A 12,483-nucleotide genomic window follows, 5' to 3' on the forward strand; every position below is an offset into this window, starting at 1 on the left:
CCTCCTTGCAACATGACTCATAGCAGAACTATGAACAACAAATCTGAATTCTATCTTATCCTATATTGTTATCGTTTCAGATATTTGAGCCTATTGCTGCTGTCAGTCCATCTCATTGAGAGTCTTGCTCTGCTTTTTTGATCTTCTACCTTTACAAGATGTCCTTCTCCAAGGACCCTCTCCTAGCTACATGCCCAAAATAAGTGAGACAAAGCTTTATCTTTCCATCTACTGAGCACTATGGCTGCACTTTTCCCAAGGCATATCTGTTTGTTCTTTTGGAAGTCCGTGGGATAGTCAGTGCTCTTATCCAACATTATACCTCAAAGTCATCAGTTTTTCTTCTGTTATCTCTATTCATTGTCCAGACCTCAGATACATAGTCAATGGCATAGTAAATGACTGGAAAAACCGTGGCCTGAATCAGGTACATATTAGTCTTTAAACTACCATCATTGCTATTGAGTGATTTGAAGAGGTCCCTCACAGTGGATTTTCACATATTCTCCTGATTGCTGGTTGCAAGGGATTTGTGATTGTGGTTGCACATCATGTCAAATAGTTGATAGTTTAATGAAAAGAAAGCATGATATACAATGAAAAGCGAAGTTAAATTTGTAACATTTTAACAAATCTAGTTTATTCATGCAAGATAATTGGACATTAAAAATAAAACATGCTTAGTCTTAGATGGGCATATCTGATATTTCTATAATTACTAAAGCTAGTGCTCAGGTCGTTCGTTCATAGGGTCGCTATGAGTCATCTACTACTCGACAGCATCAAACAACAACAGTATCACTCAAATGTTCAAATTGCAATTTTATTGATTTTTTTTCAGTCCTCAGTCTGAGGTCATTCTGACTTAGAGTAAAATCCTCAGATTCCTGCTAATCCACAGGCCATACCTCTCTGGCAGTGTGAACCCACCAGTGGTTCCATGGGAGATATATAGACAATCTTCTCTCAAGTGATTTATAGCCTCAGAAGCCAAATAGAGGGTCAGCTGTGACTCAGTTGCAATTCAATAGCAGTGAATTGGTTAGGTTTTTTTGAGTGGTTTTTTTTGTTGTTGTTGTTTTGTTTTCATTTTAAAGTTCTTTCTTAGTAATTTTTTAGACTTTGGAAATCTACTTGAAAAAAAGACTTTTTTTTTTTTTTTAAATTTTTCCATCCCATTCATTCCTGGCTTCTGAGTTTTATTCCTGACTGATCCTCCAATTTTGATCTGTAGAATTGATTTTAAGGAGTATCTCCTTGAGGTTATCACTTACCTTATAACCTTGTATATTACTTGGCAAAATGTTGAGCAACAAGATGAGTTTACTCCTAGACTGAAAGGATGACTAAGGGCCTTAGTTCCAGGTTTCTGCCAGTTTCTTGTCAGACCAGAATATGTAGTGTTTTGTTTTTTGTTTGTTTGGGTTTTTTTTTTAACATAATTTTGAGTTTTGTTCCACAGTTTTCTCCTATGCTATCCAGGACCGTCTACTGCAATCATTTTACAGTTCTCAGGAGCAGTAGCTGGGTGTGAGGAGGGTGGTGTGGTAATGGAGGTTGACATTCACATGTATCATCTGTATCATCAATTGTGTTCACTCTTCATTGTTCTGGATGCACAAAGATGACTACCTGTACCTTAAGAAACTCCACCTCTGAATGGTGGAAAGGAGCAGTAGAATTCAAGGCAAATCACATAGCAGCTGTGAGTCCTTGAGCTCATTAAAAACAAAGGAAGCAAGTAGACAATTTTTTAAAAAAAGAAAGAAGAGTAAAAGAGAGCTACCAACAAGTAAACTGTGATTTTCAGAACCTCTCAGCGTGCCAGAATAAAATATGGCTCCATAGTGTTTTGAATAGGTGAATTTTGAGAAATAGATAACCAGGACTTTGACATTGTCTCTGAGTGAACTGAAACCTTCACCTTTCGATTAGCAATTGAGAAGATGAGTCATTTTCACTACCCAGAAACTCCTTAACCAAGTGATTTAAATTACTGCTGAAATTGCTAAATAAATATTACCAATAATATGATATACACAGCATAATTATCTGATATATAATCAGTATATAATCAACCTATATAAATATGTATGGAGGTTGAAAGGATTGAGATGGAAAGGAGATTGATATTGTCAGCAATTTCAGTTTGCTTGTCTTGGCACCAGCAGTCAGGAAAGAAAAAGACTAATTACATTGGAAAATCTGCTGACAAAGACCTATTCTGAGTCCTAAAGAGCAATGGTGTCAGTCTAGAAACTAAGGTGTATCTGATTGAGGCCATGGTGTTTGCATTAAAGAAATAAGCAACTGATATATAATAAGCAAAAGAAAAATTGATGCCTTTGAGTTGTAATACTGGAGAAAAATATTGAACATTCTATGGACTACCAAGAGAAAATAGGTTTATCCTGCAGAGAGTGAAATCAAATTGCTCTCCAGAAGCAAAGATTTTGAAGCTGTCTGGAATACTTTGCACATGTTACGAGGAGAAGGTCCTCGGAGAAGGACTTGTGCTTGGAAGGATGGTGGGACAGAACTTGGGAGGAAGACCCTGGAGGAGATGGATTGACACAGTAACTAAGGTAATGGGGTTAGATGGATCAGAGATGGTGAAGTTGGCTCAGGGTAAAACAGGCTTTAGAGCTATTGTGTATAGGGTTCCTGTGAGTTGCAGACATTTGGATGGTAAACAACAACAACAATTATCTAGTGATCCTTTTCTTTTTTAAATATCAGAGCAAGTGTAAGGACTAAAAAGGAACGGTAAGTTTATAAGGTTTGATTATATATACACACATACACACATACTTGTGGAATAATATTTATTGACTCTAGATTCAGCTGACTTAATTTAAAGCTAAAAATGAATTCTATGTAAAATGCTAACCAAATATTTTATGGTATGACTTATGAGATATCATATACAAAGATTTGCTGACACCTACAAAGAAGTTCTAACCCTAAACCGGCGGTGATAGTCTTAGATTGTACTTCCTTTGCTTTGTTCAGGAGCCAGAGATAGGAAACACTAACGAAGATTAAGCACAAAATTGTTTTAAAAGCAGGTATTATATGGAAATGCATATGAATAATAATGATCCTTTATTGAGTTTCCAATGTGGCAGGGTTTAGGGCTGTTGTACATAGGGTTTCTGTGAGTGACAGGACACAACAACAACAGATATAAAGGGAGGAGACAGCTTATCTTCCTCCCGCCAAGCAGCTGGTGGATTTTAACTATCAAAAGTATCTAACCTTCTGATTAGTAGCTGGGTTTCCTATGGACTACATTATGACATCTCCTTCTTTCTAATACAGATTCTAAAAAAAGATTTAAATGACATTTTTATATTACATGACAAAATTTTTCTATTATTCGTTAGCTCTATCTATTATGATCTTAGAATAAACGACATCTCAAAGGAAAAGAAGTTAGTTACATTGTGATAGAGCCTTAAAGCATCCTTTGTAAGCATCTTTTTGAAATGTCTGCTAATAGAAAGGATTTAAAATGAATCTTTTTTTCCCCATGACAATGTAAAGTCTGCCCTCTAGTGGTTCCAGATTAGTTACATTCAGTAGAAAGAATATAAGGGAGTTTACTAATACTACTAATACTCAACAATGTTGTTGTCAGACCAGACTCATAGCTGACCCTCCAGTGGGTTTTCAGAGATAGTAGATGAAATGGAAGATGATTGTCCACATGGAGTAGTTGGAGGATTCAAATTGTGTACTTATGCAATGGCAAAATATATTGGTTACCACTAAGCCACCAGAGCTCTCTAAAATTCAATGATGCCATATCTTTTAAATTTTATTTATAGGGTAGCAAAGGTAAAAATATAAGTAAACAAGTTAATTAATTATTATGAAGTATGTATTGGAAAATTTATCTATGCTCTGTTATGTTTATAACAAATCAAACACATTTTAAACTTGCAATATTTATTAATTTTAAAAGAGAAAATAATTGGGCTATATTTTCCACTTTTATTTAAGCTATTCTAATAATATTATAATAATTACAAACGTAATTTGTAGATACATGAGACTAGTTGCTATGGTCAAACAGAAGAAGAAATCAGTCTTAAGTAAGAATGAGTCTATTTGACAAATTTATTCCAATCTAATCAGATTGGTTTTCAAAATTGCATAGATAAAGATGATTAAAAATAAAAAGTAATAAATTTCTAACTCAAAAATTTTAAGTTTTTTAAAAGCAAATTAAAATATTCATTTTATCATGTAGATTCCTTAACATAGTGTTATTTTCCCTGAAGAAAAGCGAAATTTAGACCAAACATCAACGTTAAAAGACAATTGGCATCTGCTCTACCTCTATATATATTTAGACTGAAACTCCAAGATGCATTAAGTATGTTATTCTCTTTTCCAGGATGTTTTCTGTTCCAAACTACGGACTCAGTTAATTTGAGGGTGTTATTTAGTTGTAGGGCTTCTGGTAGACATTCTTCTATGCTAGTTTAAATTCATAAGCCTCTCTGTGGAGGAAAGATGGCCAATTTCCTCATGATATTTGCAGCCTTGGAAATTTGTTGGAGGAGCAGCTATAAGTCAGTTCAAAGGCAGTAGCAAGGAGCTGCGTTGAGAATTTAATTGTAACTTAGTTTGAAACAGCGAGGTTGGCATAGGATAGAATGGCGTTTAGGGCTCTTGTACATAGGGGTCACTATGAGTCTCAAACGACTCGATGGAACATAACAACAACAGTGTAATTTAAGGAGCTCTGGTGGCTTCGCAGTAAGAAATTGTGTTGCCAACTCAAAGTAATGCAGAATTCATACCTACCAACTCCTCAGCTGGAGAAAAATGGAGAAGCAAGTCCTGTGCAATTTACTGCCTCTGAATATCCACTGAAGGGTCAAGCTATAGGTCACTTACTACTTTACACACAATAACAAAAAGTAGTGTAATTTGTCTCTGTGAAATAGAAATGACAATATATAATGAGCACAAAACGTAAATATACCAGAATATTTCTTAGTTTGCTGGAGTTGTTATAAAACAGGCTATGACTAGGGAAGACAAGTGATGCAATTGTCTCAGGAATTTTTAAAACTAACAAAGTAACTTCAACAATCTAGATAAATATTTTGATGGATTTTCTAAAATATAAATTAATATAGAAACCAATCATGAAAATAATATTTAAATTTTAAATAAGAATATAGCCAGAAGTAAGTAATATTGGAACTTGGGGAAAAGAAAAAATTTAAAAAAAAAAAAAAGATCAAATTCCCTCACCTTGTCTAGATCTTGAGAACCTAGTGATTGAGTGATTTACTTCACTATATTACTACTAACTATTCCTGCTCCCTCCCACCAGCTGAGTTGTTACTCATAATGCCCCTCCATTATGTTTCCAAGGCTGTAAATCCTTATGCAGGAAACTTCCTCCCATGAAGCCACCAAGGGATTCAAACCTACAGAGAAGAGCAGCCATTGTATTAGCAACACAATTCACTAAGGACTCTTCTATGTTATTTTATAAGCATACAAAAGCACTCTATATGCTTTTCTTCGCTCATTAGTGTTCAAGGCCTCAAACCTGTTCCTGAGATGATTCTGAAATTCAGGTGGGATGAAATCAAAGTCATATTTTGGCTCCTGTGGATTTGGTTTAATTTTCCTCAGCTTCAGGTTGAACTTACATGAGTAGTTGGTGGTCTGTTCCACAATCAGCCCCTGGCCTAGTTTTCACAGCTGATATTGAGCTTCTCCAGCGGTTCCTTCCACAGTTGTAATCGATCTGATTCCTATGCATACCATCAGATGAAGTCCATGTGTATAACCTGCGTTTGTGTCTCTTATAAAATGTATTTGCAATGAATAAGTCATTGATTGTACAAAATTCAATCATTCTATCTCCAACTTCATTCCTGTCACCAAGCCCATGTTTTCCGACTACTGATTCTTCTTCTCTGTTCCCAACTTTTGCATTCCGGTCACCCATTATTGTCAATGCATCTTGATTGCATGTCGATCTATCTCCGACTGTAAAAGCTGGTAGAAATCATCTATTCATTCTTCTTTCTCTCTGGTTGTTGGTGCATATATCTGAGTGATAGTGGTATTCACTGGACTTCCTTTGTAAGCATATGGATATAATCCTGTCACTCATGATGTTGTACTTCAAGATGGATCTAGAAATTACTTTTTTTATTTTAAATTAGAATTCAATATCTTGAGTAGATGTACCCAGTAGTATTGAAAGCAAACGTACAAACATTATTTTGATAGATTATACTTTAATTTGGGAGGAAATATTTATCTATACAAAGTATTTGATAGCACTTGTTGAGAAATGAAAACTCTATCCAAATTTTAGAAGCACAGCACTAAAAGGCATTTTTAGATATTGCCACCTCAAGTAAGGGTGTTGCTACATTTGTTGTTACCGTTAGGTGCCAATAGAGTGAAAACCCTGCCCAAATATTGTGACAACCTCACAATCTCTGCTGTGCTTAAGCTTTTTGTTAGACACTATGTCAATCCATCTCTTAGAGAGTCTATAATTAAAGCAAGGACAATGCGGAAAAGTCTGAATCTGACTTTTACCAACTGCATAAGAGAAACTAAAAAGAGTAAGTACCATGGGGACAACCACCTCTGACCTTTACCATAAAGGGGAACTCTCCCCATCAACAACACAAAACCAATTCCCATGAGGTCAGACCTGTGCCTCATGTTCCCACACCTCTTTCTTCTTATCCCAACACCAACTGTACGGCTTTACTGGCTCCAAAATCTGTTGCAATAACTCACAGACCACACAGAATCTTATTAGGGAAGTAAAAATGGTATAATACAGGTTACTAGCAGAATACAATCACTTAGTTAAGACACGTGCTTCTGGCATATGCTCACAGGCGCCTCAGCCTTCAGCCTCACAACTTTACGTCAGTCCTGCCAATTATGGCTCTTTCCTGCCTCCTGTCCTTCCCTGAAGTCCTCAAACAAAAGTGAGCAAAGGTTCTTACCTCTGGTTCCCAGTGGAGTAGGAGTCCCAAGGTCTGCTCCAATTCACGTCAACTTTCTGGTACTTTGGAATGGCTCCTATGGCTGTTGTTTCCACTGGCCCTGATTTGGTTGGAGTAAGAATTATCTGGCCCTGAAGGAGGTATTGTATTCTCTTATTTATTTTTTGCTGGTGGGGTAGATTCTCCAATTCTGTTGAATTCACTCAATTTAGTGGTAAGACTAGCCAATCCCCATGTGGGTTGGCTAACACACCATACTCACCTATCCCCACCCATTCATTTAGCAAAATCACGTGGAAGCCATTTGGAACAATAAACTCTTAACAGCACAGGAACTGTCCCTATTAACAACATTCACAGTCCCAAACTAGTTCCTGCAATGTCAGACACGGTCTCCCACACTCCTGCACACACGTTCTTCCGACTGGGTCTGAAATTCATCTGAGTGACTACACAGACTTCACAGAATCATACTTATACTTGTGGGATTTATTAAGGATATTAACAGGTTATAATTCAAGACAGCAACGAACAACAGTTTATAATCAATAACCATACACTCCCTCAGTCCAGATAATGTTAATAGGCTATACAGGTTGGTAGCAATATACAACAACCATAAAATTCCTTACTCCTTCAGCAAGCTTGGGTTAAGGCCTCTGGCTCTAGTTCTGTGTAGCTGCAGTCACAAGTCAGGTATATCCAAATAAACTAGCAGCAGTCTCAAATCATACCAATATCACTGTGCTTCTTAGCCTAGGCATCTACTTCAGAGACACAGCAAACGTCTTCATAATGAATATATTTCATGTGTTTCTACCCCAGTCCACAGTAAACAATCTCTCAGTCCACAGAATTCAAGCCTAGTCTGGGGTTCACACAGGTGTTAATGATAGAGGTGGGCGAGGTCAGGCAAAGTTGAGACAGCTATGTCAGGTTAGCAAGCATACAGGCAGACAAAGTTGAGACAGCTGAATTAACAATGATCTAGGAAAACCATTTAAAGCAACAGAAAGTCATAGAAGCAGACCCTTTACATTGTAGTCTTCTTCTCTTTAACTGACCACATACTTTGCCACGAGTGATATACTTTCCAAGGACTGGTTCTTCCTTGGTAAAATGCTCAAAAGTGTTTGAGAAAAAGTCTTACCATCCTTGCTTCTAAGGAGCATTATGATTGTACTTCTTTTGAGATAGTTTTATTCTTTTTGTATTCTATTCAATACTCTTTGCAAATGCTAGATCTTTCTTAAAAATTCTCACAACTGGAAAAAAAATTATAATAAATTAAGAAAAGATGGAAGTTATCAAGCATTTCACCTTCTTTGTATTTCAAAGCAAAACACATCGAAGTAGAAGTAAACACACATGGAAGAGGTAAGATGATGTATTGAACTATTAATCTGGTGTTAAGGACCACTTTAGTGTTAGAGAGCAGGAGTATCACTTTAAAGACTGAAGTGAAACTGGCCCCACAGTGGTGCTTTCAGTTGGGGTGTGTGTATAAATAGTGAATAAGGTAACTGAAGATAGATATGTTGAATATTTTTTGTTGTTAGATGCAATTGAGTTCATTATGGAACAGTAGCTCTGAACCCTGCCCTATCCTGAACCAATCTCACTGCCTCCCAAACACCTCCAATTCATTACCCCAGGTACTGTGTCAATCCGTGTCATACAGAATTTCCCTTTTCCTAAACTGCTCCTCTAGCTTCCAAGCATGATGTTCTTCTCCAAGGCCTGGTCCCTCCTGGCAACAGCATCAAATTATGTGAGACAGAGCTTCAAAATCCTTACCTCCAAGGAGCAACTTGATTTCACTATCACCAGGAAAGACCTGTTCATTCTCTTGGCAGTCCATGGTCTGTTTAGTGCTCTTCTCAATCACCACAACTCAAAGGCATCAATTCTTCTGTTGCATTTAGACATTGTCCAGCTTTCTCATGCATAACAAGTAGTTGTAAAGACAGTAGCCTGGATCAAGTTCACTTTGGTCTCTAGGCTGACTTCGTTGCTCTTAAAACTTTTGACAGCTCTCTGACAGCAGATCTTCCTAATGAACTTCATTTTTTGATTTCCTGACTGTCTGTGCCAAGAAGTTGATTCTGAAGCCAAGTAAGCTGAAACTATTAACAATCTCAATCTCTTCTCTATCTATCATGATGCTACCACTTGGCCCAGTGGTGAGAATCTTTGTTTTCTTGATGTTTAGCTTCACTCCATATTAAAGAGAGTAGTCTTTGACTTTTTGAAGAAAAGTTTCAGGTCCTCTTCAGTTTCAGGTAGCAAAGTTGTGTCATATACATATGTATAGTCCACCTAAAGTCATATAGTAATAACTTTTTACTTTAATTAATCAGTTAATTAGCAAATGTTAACTGATTAGCTTTATAAATATTGTTTTCAGCATTAGGTATATGGCATATGACAACACAGGAAATTATTGTGACACTCATGGATTTTATATTCCTATGTGGCCTATTAGAAAGTGTTGTGGGAGTTGATACAACCCATAAAGACCCTTTGTAAAATAGAGTTAACACTGCACAGGCCTGCTCCAACATTTTAATCCTTGTTCTAGTTGAGATCTTTATTTCAGCCATTGAGTAAATTCATCTCATTGAGGGCTGCTTTCTTTTTTGATGATCATTTATTTTACCAAGTTCTTTAGGAACTGGTCCCTCAAAATAAGATATGCAAAGTATAGACGATTAAGCCTTGTCTTTCCTTTTTTCCTAAGGAATATTCTGGCTGTATTTATTCTAGGGCTGATTTTCTAATTCTTCTACTTGATATTATTTTTAGGTGCCAGCCAGTCAACTACTACTCATAGAGACACTAAGAATAACAGGTCAGAACATTGCCTTATCCTGTACTATTCTTGTGATTTCCACCATTATCGGGTCCATTGTTACAGTAACTGTGCTAATTAAATTTTTTAAGATCTTCTTCTTTTTCCATGATCTTTCCCAGTGTGATATCCTTTTCCAAGGACTGGTTACTCCTGACAAAATGCCCAAAGCATATTAGACAGAGAATTCTTGTCACATCTGCAAAAAAGAAAATTATTGATGAGTCTTCCTAAATCCTGATGTCACATTTTTCTGCAAAGACTTCTACTTCTTAAATAACTTGTTAAGTATTTAAATTAAATATTTGTGGAGAAATGATACATTCCTGACACACACCCTTCCTAATTTTAAACCATACAGTGTTTCCTTGCTCTGTTAGCATAATAGCCTCTTGGTCAATGTATAGGTTTCACATGAGTACAATTAAGGGTTCTCAGATTCCCATTCTTTTAAATATTATCTATAATTCGTTATTATCCACATAATTAAAGGTCTTTAAATAGTCAATAAAACATAAGTAAATATCTTTCTTCTATTCTCTGCTCGGCCAAGATCCAGCAAACATCAACAATGATATCCTACTTTCTACAGCCTCTTCCAAGTCCAACTTGAATTTCTGACAGTACCTTTTCAATGTTTCAAAGAGACATTGCTTTGCTATTCAGGAACAACAACATCACAGGAGAGCAAAGAGGAAGTGGGTGGATAGAGCCGGGTGGAAGCCTGAGCCATCAAACCAGAATTGGCTAGGGGCAGGAAGGAGGTGCTTGAGGGGCAAGAAGAAGGAACTGAGCAGGATGCTAGCAAATAGAGATGGGGGCAGGGGAACAAGACACATGTACCTAAAGGGGTGGTGCGTAGGACCACATCTGATATGCTACCTAAATAATGAGAAAGGTCTGTCATCTGTTCTTTTGGGCAACATTCTTGTATGTCAAATATTGCTCTAGAGTTTAGCATCCAGATAGACTATGGAGAAAGATTGGCCATCTGCTCTCAAAATAATAGGCCTCAGAAAACCCTATGTACAATAGAGAACACATAAAATAGATTAGCAGATATGGCACGGAGGTATAACCTTCTTACTGGGAATCACAAAGGAGGAAGAACAGTTGATACAGACACTACTGATTGGAACATGGAATGTGTGAGGTACGAATGTAGGAAAACTGTAGATTGTTCACAAAGAAATGGAAAGAATACATATTGACATATTAGACTTCAGCAAAATGAAATTGGTATGAGACATTTTGAATCATATAATTATATGATCTACTATGCTGGTAATGAAAAGATGAGGGAAAACAAGGTCATGTTAATAGTTAAAAAAAAACATTTCTAGATCCATCTTGAAATATAATGTGAGTGATAGGATAAAATAATAAAATCCCATACAAGGAAGACTTATTAATACCAGTATCATGCACCAACAACCTCGGCCAAAAAGGAGGAAATAAATGACTTCTACCAACTTTTGAAGTGAGAAATAAATGAAACACGCACACAAGATGCTTTGATAATAATGGGTGACTGGAATGAAAAAGTTGGGAACAGAGAGTAAAGATCAGTAGTCAGAAAGCATGGACTTGGTCACAGAAATGAGGCTGGAGATAGAAAAATAGAATTCTGTGCAATCAATAGCCTATTCATTGCAAACACCCTTTAAAAGAAATGTATATAGTGACTATATACATAGAATTCAACTGGTGGGCTATACAGGAATAAGATTGACTACATCTGCAGAAGAAATTGCTGGAGAAGCTTAATATCAGCTGTGAAACCTAGGCCAGTTGCTGATTTTGGAACAGATCATCAACTAATCATATGCAAGTTCAAATCGTAGCTAAAGTAAATCCACAAAAAACCAAAATTTTACCTCAAGTCTATCCCACCAGAATTTAAAGATCATCTCATGAACAGTTTTGAGGCCTTAACTACTGAGCAAAAACCGGATGAGTTGTGGAAGGATACAAAAAATATCAAACATGAAGAATGTAAGACAGAGGACAGGGGGCAAAAAAAGACCAAGATGGATGTCAGAAAAGACTCTGAATATTTCACTATAATGCCAGGAAGCCAAAGCAAAGGGAAGAAATCAAGAACTTAAGGGGCTGACAGAAGATTTCAAAAGGCTGCTCAGGAAGATAAAGCAAAGTATTATAGTAAAATGTGCAAAGAGCTGAAGGGAACAAGTCAAAAGAGATGAACTCGCTCCACATTTCTTAAACTGAAGGGACAAAAGAACAAGTTCAAGCCTTGAGTTGCAATATTTAAGGATGCTGAGGGCAGAAAGTTGAATGACCCAGGAAGCATCAAAAGAAGGTGGAAGGACTACACAGAGTCACCAATCCAAAGACAATTTGCTGACACAGAAGAATTTTTAACAAACAGCATATGATAAAGAAGCAATGATTAGGAAAGGGAGGAAATCCAAACTGCTCTGATGGAATTGGCAAAAAATAAGGCTCTTAGAATTTATGGAATACCAGTTAACATATTTCAGCAAAAAGATGCTGCCCTGGACGTGCTCCTCAGGTTATGCCAATAAATCTGGAGGGCAACTCCCTGGACAACTGACTGGAAGAGATCCATATTTATTCTCATTCCAAAAAAAGGTGACCCAA

This window comes from Elephantulus edwardii, unplaced genomic scaffold (assembly GCF_000299155.1).
Source record: "Elephantulus edwardii isolate Elephantulus edwardi_28Jun2011 unplaced genomic scaffold, EleEdw1.0 scaffold00013, whole genome shotgun sequence".
NCBI classification, from domain to species: domain Eukaryota; kingdom Metazoa; phylum Chordata; class Mammalia; order Macroscelidea; family Macroscelididae; genus Elephantulus; species Elephantulus edwardii.